Source organism: Ambystoma mexicanum, chromosome 12 (assembly GCF_040938575.1).
Source record: "Ambystoma mexicanum isolate Mex_15411 chromosome 12, UKY_AmexF1_1, whole genome shotgun sequence".
In the NCBI taxonomy this organism is placed as follows: domain Eukaryota; kingdom Metazoa; phylum Chordata; class Amphibia; order Caudata; family Ambystomatidae; genus Ambystoma; species Ambystoma mexicanum.
The window spans coordinates 1,043,115,617-1,043,135,069 of NC_090936.1; the positions used below are offsets into that span (position 1 = coordinate 1,043,115,617).

Consider the following 19,453-nt stretch of genomic DNA (forward strand, 5'->3'; position numbering starts at 1 on the left):
ACTTTTGCAATTTCCCCCATAGCTCTCTTAGCGCTAGTACCAGCTTACTTATTGGTGCGCTCTGATGCTGTACCGTGTATCATGTATATACCTGGCATACAATGTTGTGTACTTGGCAGCACCCAGGCAACCCAGGCTGAGCCTGTCATAAAATGGCAGTGCCTCGCCCTACGAGGCTGCACGTTGTATTTGATGGCAGCACTTTTGGCTCTTTGTGATTCTGCTGTGGACTTGTAACTTTCATATTGACTATTGTGCTGCGGACATGCCACACCCTTGAAAAAAACGAATACAACTCACCATTCGTCAACTGCTAGCAATAAATGAATGGATCCCTGTCACTTAAATGCATTACGTTAACACTTAAGTGATGGGTATATATAACCATCGTCAAGGGGAAATATTATTGCTCACATTTTCAGAGTGACATGATGCCAGGGCACTGCAGCTGGAGCAGTGGGATAGCCTGCAGGTTGCTGGAAAGGGAGCCTCTGAAGGAGAAATGAACATTCGCAGCACAGCAAACAATCACTGCAAGAATTAGAACGCTGGGGGTACACCGGCCACCCCGCGCCTCATTGCTCAATTCTCAGGGCTACCTACAACCTCCTTAGTGTAGTAGGCATACTCCAATTCTCTTTATTGTGTCAGTCCTTTCCATCTTTCCTGTTCTCTCTCCCGCATAGTCTGTTTTATTCTTCCACCTGCCCTCTATCCTATCTCTTGAATTCTCTCACTCCTCTTATGCTAAACATTTCTCTCTTATCCACCTCCTTCTCCCAGACAATCTCTTTTTCTCTGCTCTCTGATTTCATCTCTCCAATATACCATTCTCTATTGTTATGCATCTCCTCTCTTCTAGAATCTGTCTGTCCTCCCTTCATCCCCTTTCTCACACGTTCTCCTCTTTTTTTGCTCCTTTATGTGTTTTGTCTCGCTTCCCCTGATATTTGTATTTTGTCACCGTTTCTTTCCTTACCTCCATTTTGAAAAATCCCATCACCATGAAGCAGGGATGGGTAGTGCTGGCCAGGACATTGCATAAGTAAATCTTCAAATGTAGTCTTCCCAGCAAAGCTTGGGGCCAAACATCTGGACAGACACAGCTAGATCATGGAGGGAAGGGAGCCGTGGAGAGTCATGCTATGGATATTTGTTATGGAGATTTACATTGTGGACTGTGTGGTTCTCATTGTATACGTATACAGATGTGCAGTGTACGGATCATAGCATCTCTCATATCATTATTGTACTTGCCTCTAAATTGTATTCACAGATCTTGTCTAGCCGATCTACTCGTCCTCCCAACATCAACTCCCTGAATCCTACTATCCACTTTCTCACCCTATGGTGCCTTTTGGGACACATAGCTTGTACATGCTGTTTGGTTATTTATCCACCCATGGCCATGTTAATCCCTATGGCCATTTCTAACTGCTTTCTGCCCTTCACCAAAAACACGTCCTCCTGGGATGTTTTTGAGCTAGCTTTACCAAGCCTTAGCATCAAAGTGTGTGCTTTAAGTGGCTGCCAGTTTTTTCTCAAAGCAGTCTTCTGAGAGTTAATGACTGAAATGGAACTATGAACACACTACTGGTAAAATAAAAATGTCAACCTGGTTTGCTTCAGGTACTCCATTTATAAGCACTACGTCTGTCCCTCACTGAAGTCCTGTTAAAAACAAGCATTGGCAAAGCCAACAGTTTAAGCTTGTGTTTCAATATTAGGCATTCACCAGGCACTGCTAAATTACCACTTTGCAGCTGCTACCATCAATGGACAGTTAATACCACTGTGGCAGTGCCTGGCAAAATACCTTTCCCATGCCTACACAAAAGCCAAAACTCTTGGGATTGCCAATGATCGTTTCTGAATGCTTTTTATCTGTGTGCCCTTCCCAGCACGGGAATAGGGTGAACTGGAATAGGGAATGGAATAGGGGTGCATGTTGTCTGGGCACTTTTAAAAATAGCTTTATTAGTTTTTCTCATCTGCTAAATGCGGAACGTCCTAGGTCCCTCTATCATTGAAAATCTACTTTGGGAGATCATGAACTTATTTAAAACATGACATTTTAATCCGTGTATGTTTAAAACATGCTTTAAGTGCAAACATTTTGATTAATTCTTTTCAAGATTTTCTTGGGGGATACTGGCAATCCCCTGATAGAAGGGTTGGGCTCACGCTCTGTGCTCGCTTGTTTGGTGAAATATGTGTCCGCTTTGAAAACATTTTCCAGGGCCACTTTTGATTCCCAGTCCAGCCCTGCCACCACCCTCACCCGGGACCCATCTATCAAGCGGTGGGTGAGCCCACATATTAAGCTCTAAACCACTATCCGATGCCATTTACAATCTCTCACAACTTTCACTATCGTTGCCCTCAAGAATCTCAAATGTCCCTGATTAGGAGCATACATCATTGCAAACGTAAGCCATACCCCCATAAAGAGTCCCGAGACCATGAGTGCTCTACCATCTCTACTTTTCCATGGCATCACCTTTTCCATCCTTAGTCTCTTGTGGAAAAGGATCCATACCCCATCCTTTTTGGAGTCACCTGTTGCCCAGTATGCCTGTCCAATAAGTCCACAAAGGACACTCCATTCCTCCCTCTGTAAGAAACCTTGTTTAGTGCAAAAAGAGGACATGCATCCCCACCGTCTGAAATTCTCTAGCCACAAACGATAATTTGGTCGGTGAGTTTAACCCCTTCACATTTAACGTACAAACCAGCAGGCAGACCTGCCTCCCACCTTATTCACATCCTGCATCGCCATAATAGAGTTGTGTCCACAAAACATTGCAACTTCAACAAAATCAACTTTCCAGGTCACAAAAGTCTCATGAAACAAATTCCCTATACCAGTTCCCACCATCCCCCCTGTCCCTCAAAGCCACCAAACTACAACCTATTTGCCCTCCCTGTGGCATCCAGTCCCTCACAGTTAACATCACTGGATCGAACCACCAAGAATTCCCGGCCACCGAGAAATTGCAATACGTCCCACTGCTATAAGAGCCCCACAGCCCCCCGCAACCAAATAATCATCAACAACACTTTTCATGAAACCTCCACCTTTTCCCGCTAACCTTGTCCGGGTCCAGCACAACTACTACTCGTGCTCCCGACTCCAGGTGTCCAATGGCTCCTGTTCCCCCTGCTTCACCAACAGACTCGTTCCCCGCTAGTCACCTTACTGACCCGCTCTGAGGTGCCACCACAACCCAATAATTATCAAATGGACAACAACGAATGAGGTGTTAGAAGCACTCGGGATAAATTGTACACAGTTGCAGCCACACAAAAAATTAAGCATCAGGGGTACCCCCCTGGGGGATTATTCCATTTCTTAAATGTGCTTGGTCCTAGGACAGGCCGGCGCCTGCCCCCTTTAACCCTCTGAAAACTGTCTCCAGCCGCCTCATTCCCCTCCTTAGCTTTGGCCTCCGGAGGCACCCATGAGTTCACTCTTGACCCTCTGGATATCGTCTTCTGTAATCAATTCATATTTATGGCCTTCATGCTCGAAAGATATAGACAAGGGGAACCTCACCGATAGCAAACTCCCTTTTCGTTGAGCCATTGGGTAAGGGAGGCACACATCCTCCATCTCTTGAAATTTCTTGAAAGTTATTTTGGAGGATGCGAGCATGACGGGGCCCTCTCTCTGTGCCTTATCAAGAATGTCAATTTTCTCCTCAAAATAATGGAAGCGGGCAAAAATAGATGTGGGGCCCCTGGCCCCTCCCCCAGCCCTATGTGCCCTGTCAATCGTGGGTTCAGGAATCATGTCATTACCAAACAGATTTATCACCTCATAGAGGACTCTCTTGATGTCCATTTCTGTTTCTCATTCTTTCTTCTAAAACCCAAAAAATCTCAGTTTGTTCCTTCTCTCCCAGTTCTCAAAAGCATCCATCTTTAAAGTCATTTCTGATTCCCATCGTTCAAGTTCCGACAACCGCATATCAATATGCACCTCCATTGTGTCCAGTAAGGATTGATTGTTCTCCAATCCTTGAAGTCTGTCATCAATATCATGTATTCGTTTGTCCATCTTGTCAAGTTTACCCCCTATGACGGAGCAAATCCCCCTGATCTCTTCCAACAGGGCGGCTATGTCTTTCTTGGCCGAGGCCATATCGTCTGGTGCCTCAGCAATGCCCAGGTAATTCACCTCCTTCATTTCCTGAAACTGATTAGGGCACATCAAGTGGAACCGCTCAGTGAGGGTCTCCAATCCATCCAATTGGAACTACCATCCCTTGTGCACCTGGAAAGGAGATTCTCTCAGTGAGGGAGAAGGGGAGGAAAACTATATAGGCACTGGATCCCGTACAAACCTCAAGACAGTAGCAGGCTCCGACAGCGGATTTACCCCTGGGTGCCCCCACTGGTCCACTCATCCATGTGGTAAAATGCAATGCCACTCGATAGCTCCCACAGGACAGGGCTGGGCTAAGCAGATGCCAAAGTTCCATTCTCCTTCACCCCTTTGGCAACCGCAATCCAATAACCAAGCTACTCTCTAACGCGCCGTGAGGCATAGCCCACCTGCCGGGCTCTCAAACCAATTCATCCCAGTGGCGCACAAGCCTCACAGTTAGGCTTCCACCATCTGCGCGCCCCTGGTGGCCTCTCCATGGCTACTGATTTTGATTGTTGGTACAGTTGGTCATTGTAAAGAAAACAATTGTTGGTCTGCAAAGTCTAACATTTCTGGTATCCGCATAAATGATCGAACAAAAAAAACGAACAAAAATAACCAAATTATTTTACCTATTTTCTTTGAAATCTTGGGTCGCTTTTAATAGAAAATAGCTGTGGGGTGGGGCAAGGGTAGGGTATTAGTTAAGGTAGTGTTTTGAGGGGGATGTGGGGGCGGCTCCCCCCGCATTCTTAGAAGAAAAAGCAATTCAGTCATTTGTCCTTTTGAACTTTTAATTTTGTTCATTTCATGGTAAACCAACATTTCTATATAAATATTACACTGTTCGTAGTATCTGACTGGCTTTCGATTGAAATAATGTTTTACCGCTGTCATAGCTAGGTTGTGATCTATTGAGGTGTAGAGAGCATTGACGTGAAGTGTGACCGAGAAATATTTTTCTCTCCAAACTATTTCTTTGAGTTTCTAAAAATGTGGATAGAATATCTAATATAGGAGTCTAGTTTGAGCACTGTTGGATGTAGAAAGGAATCTATGAATTTGGAGAGTTGTTCAGTAAAAGACCAATTCCCACTTAGTATGTGTCTAACTTGTGGTATGTTTTTCAAAAGGTATATGTAGTTTGGGTAAAAAGTATAACGTTGGAGTTCTAGGATTGAATTAAATCAAATATTGTCTTTCATCCTCATTAAAAACATGTTAGGATTCAATTCTTACAACTTCGAATTGACTGTGTAAAACAAGAAGGCACCCACCTGAAGCAGATGCAGCAGTGGTCGAAGATATGAGAATATAACTGGTCGCCCTAAACCCACCCGATGAAATGCAATGGTGTAGGCATAGGTGTCACGCCGTTACAGCGCTGGTCTCTTTGGCAGCGCCGCCGATTGTGCGGAGTAATATGCTCCAGCCTGTCCAAGATGGCTGTGGATGTCCGCACCGTAACTGCAGACAACGGGATAGACTATGCACGCTCCACAGAGACGCAGATGGCTGTTCACGAGATCCCATTTAGGGAAGGAAGTACGGCTACCCGCCGCGTCACTACTGCTGATTCCGGCGCTCTTTAAGTTCCACTACTAGGTTGCCCTTCTCTGACCTATGTGAATTCTTATTTCTGTAATATCTCTGCTTATTTGCTCTCCTTTCTATCCAGACTCTCCTCTTCTCTCTCATCTCGGTTTCGCTCAGAGTCCCGTATTTCCTCGACAAGTCTCCCGCTCCCAACTTCCACTTGGGCTGGCCGCACTCTCGACATTCCCATCCAAAGTAAGTTAGCGTTCTTTCTATACCCGCTCTCTGCACCACTTTCCCAATATTACTCTGGCGGAAAATATCTCTCTTTTCCCTAAGGGTGGGCTGGTACTACTTTCTGGACCTAAATACTGGAAACCGGTGTTCCCGATCAAACCTCCTCCAGTAAGTGTCAGGCTACTGCTCCTTCTACAATATTTCAGTCTAATCTTCACTATTGAATTCTTACCTGTCTTGTGTCTAACTCCCAGACTCCATCTTCGATTCAAGTGACTGCTACTCCGAAGACCTCGTCCGGATTCCCCGCGAGCAACATCGTCCAGGGTTTTCTTCCCCAGCGGGTTTCCCTGGGGGGTTTTGCTCCTTCCCGCTCTGGCATATTATCATTTCCAGAGAGGGGAGGGTAGAGCTATCCAGGGGAACTTTCATTTCAGCATTTGCATCTTTCATGGGAAGTCGCTGTAAGATCAGGTTAGTGACACTTTTGAGATTAAATGTTGTTACTAAGTTAACCAAATTATAACAATAGGGTTTCCAGGAAAACCCTCTGGGGAAAAAAACGCTGTTCTGGTTACTCGAGTTGATGTATTCTCCTGGTAGCTGGTTCTCAGGAGGTGAGATGGGCTGGAGGAATGTTGTCCTTCTAATGTTGCTGATAAGGCCTAATCAGTATTCCAGGTCTAACAATGAAAGCAGAGGTAGTTTAGAAAGAGTAGCGCTAGAGATTAACCAACTGGTGAAGGAATTGTGCTCACCAGGCTGTCAGCATGAGCTTGTGCTGCTACATGGAGAGGGAAGTACATTCTGCGGTGGCGAAGGGTCAACAGCAAGCTACAGGTTTCTATGGCAAGATGAGAGGATCAGATAAGAGGAGAGGTGCAGAGAGCAGAATTAGTACAGGTCGTAGAGTACTATGATTATCTAACTGGATACTTTCCTGCCGATAGCTTCGAACAACGTAGCTGTGCACGGCGCTGACGGGTCTGCAGACACGAGAGCTGACTTCCGGGTCTACGTTGCTTTGGATACCACGATGCGTCGGCTAGTAGCGGCTAAACACGGGTAAAGAAGACAATGATAATGTTCGTACACGGGTAAGACAAACATGTAAAAGTGGTCTATGAGAATGTGTAACTGTTTCCTCAAACTGAATGCTGTAACTAATCGGAGCATAGATAAGGATTCCGAGATGTCGGAGCAAGTGCAGTTGTCGCAGGTAGAAACGGACCCTGTCAGATAGAGAGCAAAAAAGTGTTAGGACAGCAAGGATAGGATTAGCATGGACAAAGGAACTGAAGAGACTAGCAACAAACTTACGTAGCGTGGCTAAGAGAAGAGTAGCAACGCGACATTGCTTGGATCCAGCAGCTTGATAATGGGTTCCTGGCAACGGAGGCGGGAACAACCTTCCCATAATCCTGTGAAAGTCTGGAGCACAGAACAAGCTCTGGGAAGCCATCTTGGTAGGGTAAAGGGACACCATCCCGACCCTGTTCCACCGCCGCCACAGGGACCAGCGGGGACGGCGGGACATGACAGAACATCTTGTTGGTACCATTTAATTATTAGTAGTTTAGGTTTGCTTTGGCTACGAGCAAGGGTTTGTTGCCTACTTTTCTGTAGCAACCTGGCATTGAGAGATCTTCTTCAGTCATTTTAATTTAGTCTAGTATTTTCATCACTACCATGTTGCCTGCTTCTTTGATTACTAGATTTTTGGTTGTTGTGATTTTTCTAAGTGCTTGTCTTTCCTGGTAGCTGAGATTGGGTTTCTGGTGTTGGATTCGTTCTTGCTAGTATCTTTAGTTTTGTTCTTATGTCTTGCGTAGCTATTTCAAAAAGCTATCTTTATGGATCTTGGTTGGTAAAAGCAGTAAATATGTGGCGGCTGGTTTGAAAAGTGTAGCTGTTGGTTTGTCTTTATAGATGGCTATGTCTCTGGCTATTCTACTTGGGGGTATGTACTCTTCCAGTTCCAATTGCATAAGAGTACTCTTGGCTTCAAAATCCTGCATGGTTAGACTAGATGTGTCCTGATGATAATCTTTATATACAATCCATGTTCTTCGTAATGAAAGAATTCCTTACGTTTCAATTTGTGAACAAATTTGAACAGATTTATATACGTGTCCTAGGTTCAAAGATAATTCCTTTGTTTAATGCTGATATGTCTTGACTTATAATCTGATAGATTGTATACAATATCAATCAATCAATTCAAGTTTATTTCAGAAAATACAAACAGGCTTTCCATAATAACATACAGCAATGTAATATGATATGATATGATAGTTTATTTATATAGCGCCTATACAGAATGTGTTTCAAAGCGCTTCAAGGCAAGGGAGGGAACAAGGGAAAATACAATGACATTCTTACAGGCCATGAACAGTAAGGATGTGAAATGAACTATAGTACTCAGCCTGACGACATTCCAGATAGTGCAAGAGCTAAGACATAGATAAGGGGGGGAGGGGGAGAGCGGGAAGGAAATGGAAACAGACAGGCGACTGCCATACCAGGCCCGACGACATTTCTGGTAGAGCCGGAGAAAAACAAAAGGTGAGGGAGAGGGGTGCAGAAAGGGAGGGGAGGAACAAAACAAGCGACTTTCGTACTAGGCTTGACGACATTTCAGATAGTGCTGGAGGAGGTGTGGGGAGGAAAAAACCAGTAAGGAGACGGGGGAGGAGACAGACAAGGTTGCTATCATACTAGGCCCAGGGACAATTCTGATAGAGTAAGTGCATAGAAGAAAGTAAGAGGAGGAGATAGGAAAAGAGAGAAGGGAAAAGAGGAGAGAACAGAGAGTTAGCAGTCAAAAGAGTGAAGAAGCAAGAGGGGAGAGTGAATACAATTGCAGAAGTCAGTAGTAACACATAATGTTGCAAGCCAGGATACAAGATGAAGATGGGAACAGCATGGCCACCACTAATATTAAACAAACACAGGAATTAATTAATACAATGACACACAAATCTCAAACTTTCAAGAGAAATAATGATAAAAACACTGTTAAATTATAACAGGCAATACATTGTCTGTCTATAAATTCTTTAAGGTGCTGATAGTAATTTCCTTCTATACCATGCACATGTAAAATATGTTAAAAGTGCCCAGCCCACCTTTGAAGAGTCATCCCAGAGCAGGTGTACTTGAGCTGGGCAATACTGTTTTAATTCAGTCTCTCTTAAAATTCGAATCAGAGTCGTTTTTCTGCTGTAGCCATAGCAGGGACAAATGAACACGAGATGCACCAAGTCTTCTATAGGCACTTGACACACCAAGCAAGATTTGTCTATGCTAATATTGCTTATCCATGTAGAGGTTATGGCTCTGAGTGCAAGGCAATTAAACCTTGCTCCAGTTATTATGGTTCTCTGGTTTGGACTAAGTGTCCAAATAAATATTTTTGCACGTCACACTCCGTTCTAATAGCATGTCTCTGGTTGAACGGTTACGAGAGTTCTAAAACCTCTTGTCTGTCCTGGGTATAGGCCATTAATCTGGTTTTTAGATTGGAATCTATGTCCGGTCAAGTGATAGGATTTAGTCCTGGGCGAATCCTTTTGCTTTTTTATATCATTGTCGCCAACACCAGATATCTATTTTGTGACCATAACAATATTGAAGTAAACTATATTGTCTCGAATGATATCTTTTGGTATGCGCCAATTTTGATACCTTTTTTTATTTGAGTGAATGTTATTAGAAAGAACACATCATATTGTCCAAACAATAGTTGTAAGCTTCAATAATACTTTATTTTTTCTTTGTTGTTGATTGAGCACAAGTTATTCATCACTTTGCTTAATTTTTCTATTTATATTGCAAGTTACTGTATTTCTTCCTCTCAACACGTGTTTCACCTTGAATGTGACAAGGCTCTTCAGGAGAGAGTCTAAAAACCAAATTTAAATCAACAATATTACATACACATTTTTGAAAGGAAGGCTCCTCTGAGCCCCTCACTTATAAGAAGCTCTTATTGTGATTGTTGAGAAAAACATTGGCTTTGTATTTCTTCTGACTCCAGACTGTTAGTTTTTTTAGACAGGTGGTTTGGGATCCTTAAATTAATCAGACAATAATGAATTTGTAAAGTATTATTATATCTAAGTAGTGTTCATATATACTAAAATATATTTTAGAAAGGATTGAGGGATGCTGATACTTGTATTTTTTATATTTTGATTATCCTTGATTTATTGATAGTCTGAAACTTCAGAGAGATATTCTTAATAGTTAATTATAATGCCCTGTAAAAGTCCTGGACCATGGCTTGCCTTTCTGAGGGTGTTCAGGGCATGTATGTGTGCCTGCACACTGAGAGTCGCGCAGTCATGATTGCCAACACCTGGTGTAGGCAGCGTGACTGCATGGGCTGTGAGACCCCCACCCCACTATGGCAGTGGTCCGCTGAAATGACCCAGTGGCCAAGAAATGCAGTACATTGAGCACCCTTTCCAAGGGGCTCAGTGCTTGGGAGCACAAGGTGGGTGATATGAGGTCATCCTCCCACTCCTGGACCAGGTCTAGGATGATATGAGGTGGAAAACTATACCTGCCATAGACCTGTTCATCAGGCATCCCAAAAAGGCTGGTCCTGGGCGAAATAATGAGGGGCCTGGCTATTCTCCTCCTCTTGCGGTGTCCCACGATCAGTGGTGCGAGAAATGGGACATTCATCGTAGCTGTATATGCGTGTTTGTTGTTTGCGCGCACTTTTATATTCTTCTGGGACGCTTCCGCCTGCCTTCGTGTGGCGGACATGTTTACGCCTGTGCGTGTCTTTTGGTGTGCGCGGGTTTCCCGTATTCGATTCCATGAATATGTGTTGCTCGCGTGCGTGTGGGCGTTCCGTGTATTTCCCAGCAGTACTTCGCCAGTTACGCCCTCATTTCCATGCGTTGTTCCCCATTCCGCGTGTTCCACCCCCTTTTTGGTGTGTGCGCCACACGTTGTGCGCTTTCGCTGTGCGTGTCGCACACAGCGTTTGGGATGTCGCTGTGACGTGTGAGCCTGTGTGCGCCACGCACGATTTTGGCGCTCATCCTGGGAAAAACACGCACAGGGCCTGCTAGTTTTTCACGCTTGCGCCAGCGTGCGCCACTAATTTCAGCGCACATTTATTCCATGAATCGGGAAGATAGTCTTTCAACAAAGACATTCTGCATTTAACTATTCCTGTTTTATCCACAAATGAGCTCTCTTACCTTAGATTCGGGAGATATGTTTGCCTCCTTTGCAGTTCATCCGCGATCTGGAAATTACCTTATTTCGCAGGCTTTTAAGCGCGTACGCATTGACGCGCACGTGACGACGTCATCGCATATCTTAGTGCGATGACGTGGGTATGATGACATCATCGCGTATCTTTGCGCGATGACGTCACTACGTTTTTCCACGTTGTGGCCATTTTGGTTAATGAGTTATTTCCTATGTAATGGACAGGGACGCACTCCTCATTTTGTGCCTGTTTTGTATTTTGTATTTATTTATTTATATTGTGCACCTAACCCCTACAGGGGTAGCAAGGCTCAGAAGCAGCAAGAGGATTGCGTAGCTTGGCTACATACAAGGAGTGAGGTCCAGCCGTGGTTACAGTCCTAGACGCGTCAAAAAGAAACAATGCATGCCGATGAGGCATGTGTTACAGAAATATACAATATAAGCAATACTATATAAAAAAAAATCAGTTGTCTCATGAAAAGGTATCTACACGGAGCAATTGACAACCTAAATGTACATATATACAGTCACAGTGGTGGAGCATCAGGGCAACGGGAGAGCAAGAGGTCGTGAATCTTGAGCCAGTGGATGGTCTTAGTTCTGAATAGGCGGTAGGGGAGGTCCTCCCTGCAAGAAGGTGGAAGGGAGTTCCAGTATTGTGCTGCTTTAACAGGAAAGCTGTTCCCACCCGACATAGAACGTTTAAACCTAGGCACCAGGAGGAGATTGGAGTTGGCCATTCTAGAGGCGCGAGAGGAAGTAGGTCTGGTGAATCTAGTGATAAGGTATTGAGGGGCTGCTTGGTGGAGGCATTTGTGGGTCAGGGAAACCGATTTGAGGAATATTTTGTCTTTGGTAGAAAGCCAGTTGACAGACCGTCTAGAATCAGAGATGTGGGCTTTCTTTGGGATACTGAGGGCTGCTCTTAGGGCGTTATTTTGAAAGATCTGAATTTTGTTCATAATATATTTATTGCATCCTACATAGAGAGCGTTACAATAGTTCAACTTGGACAGGATCAGAGCCCTGGCTAGGGTGATGCAGTTAGACGGGGAGAGAAAAGGTTTGGCTGCTCTGATGAGTTTACATGTATAGGATGTGGTGGATGCCATAGCATTAACATGTTTTTTGAAGGTGAGAGTGGAATCTAGGTAGAAGCCAAGGGTTTTGACCTCCTTGGCTACCGTGATCTTATTGTTGTCAATTACGAAAGAGGAGTAGTTTTGGTCTAGTTTGTTAAGGTTGTGTGAGGACCCTAGAATGAGGAGTTCTGTTTTGTCATCATTCAGGCATAGACCGTGTGAGACCATCCATGCCTGGATGATGAGGTACACTTTGTTGACGAAGGCCAAATCCTTGTCATAATCCCCCGTCAACGGGATGAGGATCTGGGTATCATCGGCATAATTAGTGTAGGTGATACCCAGACCATCTAGATCATCAAAAAGGGGCTTCGTGAAGATGTTGTACAGGGTCGGGGAGACGCAGGATCCCTGAGGCACGCCGCAGGTGACAGGAATTGGGTCGGCTGCTGCTAATAGGGAAAAGACTCTCATTGTGCGGTTATTTAGAAAGGATTGGATCCAATCAGTTGCCTCTTGCGAGAAGTGGGCGGCTTTTTGAAGGTGGTCGCATAGGATCTCGTGGTCGACCAGATCGAAGGCAGCCGAGAGATCAAGAAGTAACAATAGTGCCACCTTACCCTGATCTCTCAGCTCATCTATCTGTGCCTTCAAATCTATGAGTGCGGTTTCGGTGCCGTGTTGAGGCCTGAAGCCCGATTGTCTGACTCCTAGGAGATGGAAGTGCTCAAGGTGATGTTGGATTTGTTGGTATGCTATTTTGTCGAGGATTTTGAGGAGGAATGGTACTGTAGTGATGGGGCGGTAATTAGTGGGAGTAGAGGGGTCTAGATTCGGTTTTTTGAGCAGGGGGAGGACCCATGATTGTTTCAGATTGTTAGGTACGCTGCCTGATGTGAATGACGCATTTATTAGTTTGGTAATAAATGGTGCGAGATCACGAGCCGCATCCTTTATCAATTGTGTGGGGCATAGGTCCCCATGGCAATTCGAAGGTTTGAGGGTGAGAATGACCTTTTCTACCTCTTTGGTGGATACTCTGTGGAAGTTAAAATGGGGAATGTGCACAGGGGGGTGTGTCTGAGTTGGGTGTATCTCTTTACGGGTGGGGATGCTAGGTTTAGAGGAAGAGAGAAGGGAATCCTTTTTAATGTGTATCTTTGTCTTGAGAGAGGAGATTTTGTTAGCTAGGGCATTTTGTATACTCGTGCACCAGTTTTTATCCTTGAGGCACGAGTCAGGAGCTTGGATGGGAGATTCAACCTCTTTCAGTATTGTAAAGAGCTCTCTGGTGTTGGATTTGGCTTGTGAGATTCGAGTGCTGTAGGACGTTTGTTTGGCCAGGATGATTTCTTTTTTATAATGAGAGGCTAGTTTGCTCAAGTTTTCCTTGTTTTTTTCTGAGGGAAGTGATCTCCAAATTTTTTCACACCGACACTTTTCCTGTCTGAGGGCTTTAAGATGAGGAGAAAACCAGGCGTTGATGTGTTTTCTTGGTATGCTCTTTTTTAGCTTCAGTGGGGCTATGGCATCAAGAGATGAGAGCATGACCCTATTATATATGTCTACCATCAATAAGGGATCTGTGTGGTCCGGAATGGCATTCAAGGTCGGTGCGATTAATGGGATCAAATTTTCAGGGGTGATGTTCTTTTTATTTCTGGTCTGAACAGCTGGAGCTATACTGTCAATTTGCGCTGGAGTTGCCTCTAGGGTGAACGAGATCAGGTAATGGTCTGTCCAGGGCTGTGAAGTATAGAAGAGATCAGGGCTGTGCAATTGTACACAGCTAGCCAGTCCAGGGTTCTACCTTTGATATGAGTTTTAGTCCTTTTAGGTAATTGTTGTTGAATGGAGTGGTTAGTATATATTTTATCCTGGCTAAGAGAGAAAACATTTGTACATTTCACTCTTGTTTATACTGTTAAGTCTTCATTGTTTTCACATTCACTAATTCCCTAGTTTCCTAAGTAGTCAGTATGTGTTTTATCCCTGCAAGGGAACAGACATTTGTGCATTTCATTCATTTGTTCACATTCTCTAATTCCCTGGTTCAGAAACTTTCTTAAACTTAAAAATTTAAAGTTTAAGAAAGTTTCTGAACCAGGGAATTACAGAATGTGAAAATAATTAATATAGGTTCATACTTAACAGTCTAAATATGAGTGAAATGCACACATGTCTGTCTCCTTGACAGGATAAAACACATCTCTTGGATTAAGGGGAGCAGCTCATCTATTGGTGGCAGTACCTGACTGATTTGCATATGGCTGGACCCTTTTTGCAATGGTGCAGATGGGCTAAAAAATGCTAGTGAGGAAGGTTTCCCAGAGCAATGCCAGTGGTTAAAATTAATTCAAAACCTTCCACCCATCACTTTTTTGGTTTTAGTTTGTCTCTCTATGTGAGAGAGCGTGTGCCCAGACGTGGGTCCCTTGCTCGCTGCGCCATAGGGAACCAAGCTGCACCTCACTGAGGAGGCCCAACAAGGCTGAAACATGTCTGGGGTTGCTTGTGTTTCTGTGCAGATGGAGCCTGGTCTAGCAGTTTGGGCAAGGCTGCTCCCATTGGTGGCAGTACTTGACTGATTTGCATATGGCTGGATCCCTTTTGCAATGGCGCAGACGGGCTAAAGAATGGTGGTGTGGAAGATTGCCCAGAGCATTCCTAGTGGTTCAGATTAATTCAAAACATTACACCCATCACTTTTTTGGTTTTAGTTGGTCTGCCTATGTTAGGGAGGTATGCCCAGACGTGGGTCCCTTCCTCGCTGCGCGATAGTGAGCCACTAGCAGTTCGGGCAGGACTGCTCCCATTGTTGACAATACCTGACTGATTTGCATGTGGCTGGACCCCTTTGGCAATGGTGCAGACAGGCTAATAAACGGTGGTGTGGATGGTTGCCCAGAGCAATACCAGTGGTTCAGATTAATTCAAACCCTTCCACCTTTTTTGATGTTTGCATGTACAGGGCCTTGATAGGACATACATTTTTCGTTTGTGACTATGCACACCCCCCTTTGCATTGCTGTACTGTAGTGCTGCACAATGTAATTGTGTGATGGCAATAGTACTCACCCATTATCCATGTTCGTTGGCCTCTGTGCCTCTTCATGTTTGCAGGTATTGTACTGTTGCACAGAACCATGGCAGCGTGGGTGGAACCAGGGAAGCGGGCACAGCAGTGTGTGATGTATAGGTCAAGATCACAGGTGACCTGGACGTTGAGGGAGGGAAAATGCTTCCTATTTCAGTATACATGTTCATGTGCCTGAGGGGGCTACCAATGCCACATGGGTGCAGTCCAGGGCAGCAATGATATTTGACATGTGGGCAACTGCATAACACTGTGCCTTCTTGGCATTCTCCTGTGCCGGGGTGGTGGGCATGGAGATATACTGGGACACATGACACAGGATGGCTCCCACCACCTGTACAAGCACCTTCAAAAGTCTGGTCTGTGCAACGCTGGGCAGCATGGCCACGGAGTGCTGGAAGGTGCCAGTTCCCAGGAATTGCAAAACAGACACTAGCTTCAGTAGCGAGGGGCACAGCTGTGTTTACATTTATCATGCTATCTAGGTCTTCTTGGATTAAGGTGAGCAGATCAACTATGGGCCCCCTATTCACCTATTCGGTACAGGGTGACCAGTTGGTTGTCAGTGAGTGTCCATGGTGAGGGCCTGACCCGGGGTATGGGCGCTTGTCTTAAATGTCGTCTCCTCCTCCTCCTCTCTTCACCCTGTGCTGGTTTTCCTGCCTGGGTAGGTCAATGCGCAGCATGAGCAGCTGCATGTCCCAGGTTGCAATGGCTAGTGGCAGCATGGTGTTTGACAGTGTGTTTGGGGAGGGCGTGTGCCTTATGTAGCTCTCTTGAGTGGATTGGGTGCAACTGTGGCTTCATTTGTGGTACCTGTCTGCATTTACCTCCACCTGAAAGGTGGAGACAACTGCGCTGTGTTTTTGGAGCTATTAGTGCCATCTCGCAACTTTTGATATGATGGTAATACAGCGTTTGTGTTATTGACAGTATTATCACCATTTCCCAAATTTTGATACATTCAGCGGAATTACCATCGACTCATAATTCGGCAGAACGGTAATTGTGGTGGTAATTCCGCTAATGCCACTTTTATCATATGCCGCCCAACTCGTAACGACCCCCTTAGTCTAGCAATGCTTGGGATTATAAAGTTTCTTTGAGTTGCCAACTAATGAAGAACTTTATCATTTTGATTGTCTTGATAAATTGAATTCTTTTTTGTTATTTGCTTTTGTTCGTTTCTCCACTGCACCTTTGCATGCTAGATGTTTGCATTATAAACCACAACAAAAAAAGAAAAAATATAAATGAAAACGTACAAGCATTAAAATGCAATGAAAAATCCAGGACTGCATAAGGTACTTACATGCAACATGGTAAACTAGGAGAGATATGAAATGGCCCCAATGTTTTCTTTTAGCCGTATAAACCAGCCCAAACGCTTCTCACATTGGGACAACTCTAGTGCACTGCCTGAGTTAACCCGCAACATTCCACCCTTCAAATAGAAGGGCAACGAAACATAACAGCCTCCATCACCCATTACAATACGAAGAAGTGAAGCACAAAAGCAATGCTTAAAGATGGTAAAGATGTAGTCTTACAATCAGTAGAGGACTGTCAATGGAGGACTTGCTACTGATGTGAAAGTATGGCACAGCAGGGGTTTACAACATGTCATCCATGAATAATGTATCAGCTGCATGCCAGTAACCCTAAGCACCAGTTCTCATGGAAAGTGGTTGCCAGACAACCCATGTCTTCCTGAACACCAGTGAGACTGACAAAATAAGTGACTATGCCACGATGGCAACAGCATGTATCCCTGAAACTGATACAACTGCATGAAGCCAATATCTAGAGGCGGGATGTCATGCAGAGCTGTTCTATGAAACTCAGAAACCAATGTTCATCCTCACCACCTGTATCATTTACAGATGGGAAGTATTCAATATGCCTAACACAGATGGGAGGTATCCAATTATATATGCATCAAGGACAATTGTGACCATTTTCTTTCTGAGTGGTTTGGGCTAGTTCAGCAGTTTTCGGGAGAGCATTGGGATCTGAGAGATTGGAGACTTATCAGGGAGACTTGTAAAAGCTCTTCCTGGAGGTGATAACTCTGCTCCCAAACCCTTGTAGTGTCTACATTTACCATAGTTCTCGCTGAGATTGATGACGATATTGCGAAAGAGATGCATTCTTAGAACATTATAAAAATAGCTGAAGTACCTTCTGAACCAGGGTACATTCTGTATTTGGTCTACTCGTTTAACAACGCCCCAATCCGCCCCCTCTAAACTGCCATATTCCCTGCCCTTAAACGCCTTACATCAGATAATTAATTATGTCACAGGGCATTAGACAAAAGATGCATTTTCTCCAAACTTACCAACTGCAAATATACAGCCGGACGATCGCCAGTATTTTCCACGACAAAACCGAAAGTGAAACGATCACCTCTTTGTTTCCTTCCTGAACACGTTGCCATGAAACAGGCAGTGTAAGCGTTACCTATTAGCCTTGGGTAAGAACTATACCTTAGCAGACAACGCTTCTATTTTGGACAAACGAGTGCAGACTTGTTTTATTTTCACTTCTGTTGGAGTGCAACAGAACAGGGCACTCTCTATTTAAACATGAAACTGTTAATACGAATTTACTTTTGTGAAAAATATCAACATCTTTAAATATGAATAAATAGTTTTTGTGGTCTCTTCTGAATGGGCCAATCACACTGCAAGGTGCCAAAAGCGGAATCTGTACATGGGAAGTATAGTAACTAAATTATACTGCACCATAAGCCTCTGATTTTGGGAGCTGTCCGTTAAAATGAAATATGGTAATTTCTGAATATACCTAAACAAGCATTGACAAAGCCATAAGGTTAGCGTTTGAGCGAATTGCTGTTGGCTTGTCTATGTTGAGCATAAAAAGGAGTGTGTTATTTCATGTGTAAAATCATGATTATGTTAATGCAACAAACAATATTGTGTGTAATGTCTGTCCACAGGAGTGTGCCAGTGCACGTTAGGTGGTCAGTGTTGGGACGGGCCAGAAGAAATATGTAATTTTCTAGCCGGCCTAGTGTTCTGTGTCAACTCCCATGTTTTTGTGGCAATAGGGCCTTGGGTTTGGGGTGTCATTGGTTCCAGGAAGGCTATCTTGTTGGGTGTGGAGAGTGATGGTAGGGCAGGGGCAACAATAAAAGTTGGGGAAAGGCCTGTTCAGCTTTTTTGGTCATTCAGCACTCCCCATAATAAGGGGTGCCACCTGCTTTTATTTTGCTTTCCTTCCTCGCCACCCAACCCTTTGTCTCTCCAGTATATCTCCCTGCACAATGCTGGCATTGCTTTCCTGGTACTGTGCCCATCACCCTGGGTACCTGATCATAACCTGAGAATTTGGCTCACCCTTCCTTCCTATTGATTAAGGGCAAGTTGACGGTTACCCCTCCTTCTGAGGTCAGACATGTGGAGGACAAGGTGGTGCTGCAATTTTTTTTGTGTCAAATTTTGGGTGCCCAAGCATTGCATAGCTTTTGCATAGAGGTGTCATTTTTCACCTGCATAAGAAATACAAAAAATGGCCTGAATGGAATGTGGGCTTGATACCTTTTGCTCATATTTGTGGTGTTATACATGTATGCCAAGATAATGACCAGTGGCAGATTCTCTGTGTTATATACATCTTTGTCACTTTGAAATGATTTAGAATAGCCATCTCTGCCTGCAGAAAAACAACTTCCAGGATGTTAAACGGGGACTTGTGCTATAAACCCGCTCCTGGAATATCAAAGACTTTCTGTCCAATATGTCCTTTCCAGCTACTTCATTTATTGTAAAAGAGCAAAGTGCAAAGGTAATGGTCATACGTCTGCCTCCAGTTAGAGTCAATATGTATGTTAAAGTTAAATGATAAGAACTCTCCTTTCACTTTTATAACAGTTTCCCAAATGTGGCCATCTGCTGCTGCTGAATGCTGTACGTGATAACAAGCATTGGCAAAGCCAATAGTTTTGCGTGATGTTTAGTGTAGGCCATTTCATCTAAATGATAGGAGATGGTAACAGTAGTTTTTTCTTTTGTGCAGAAAAGGTAAAGCCTGGTAGAAGACAATTATTATTTTGTTTAGTAAAGAAAAACTAAAGACTATTAGTAACATGTT

General features: G+C 44.1%; 1 long non-coding RNA gene across 2 annotated transcripts in view; it reads right to left on the reverse strand.

Moving 5' to 3' along the window:
- Positions 1-17,760, reverse strand: part of LOC138514226 (uncharacterized) — a 468,254-nt gene extending 450,494 nt beyond the window's left edge. Inside the window, exon 1 of one of the 2 annotated variants that reach the window (XR_011281898.1) lies at positions 17,679-17,760. This is a non-coding gene — a long non-coding RNA (uncharacterized lncRNA). The remainder of the gene's footprint in view (positions 1-17,678) is intronic. The other variant, XR_011281897.1, reaches the window with a different exon arrangement.
- Between the last annotated feature and the right edge of the window lie 1,693 nt (positions 17,761-19,453).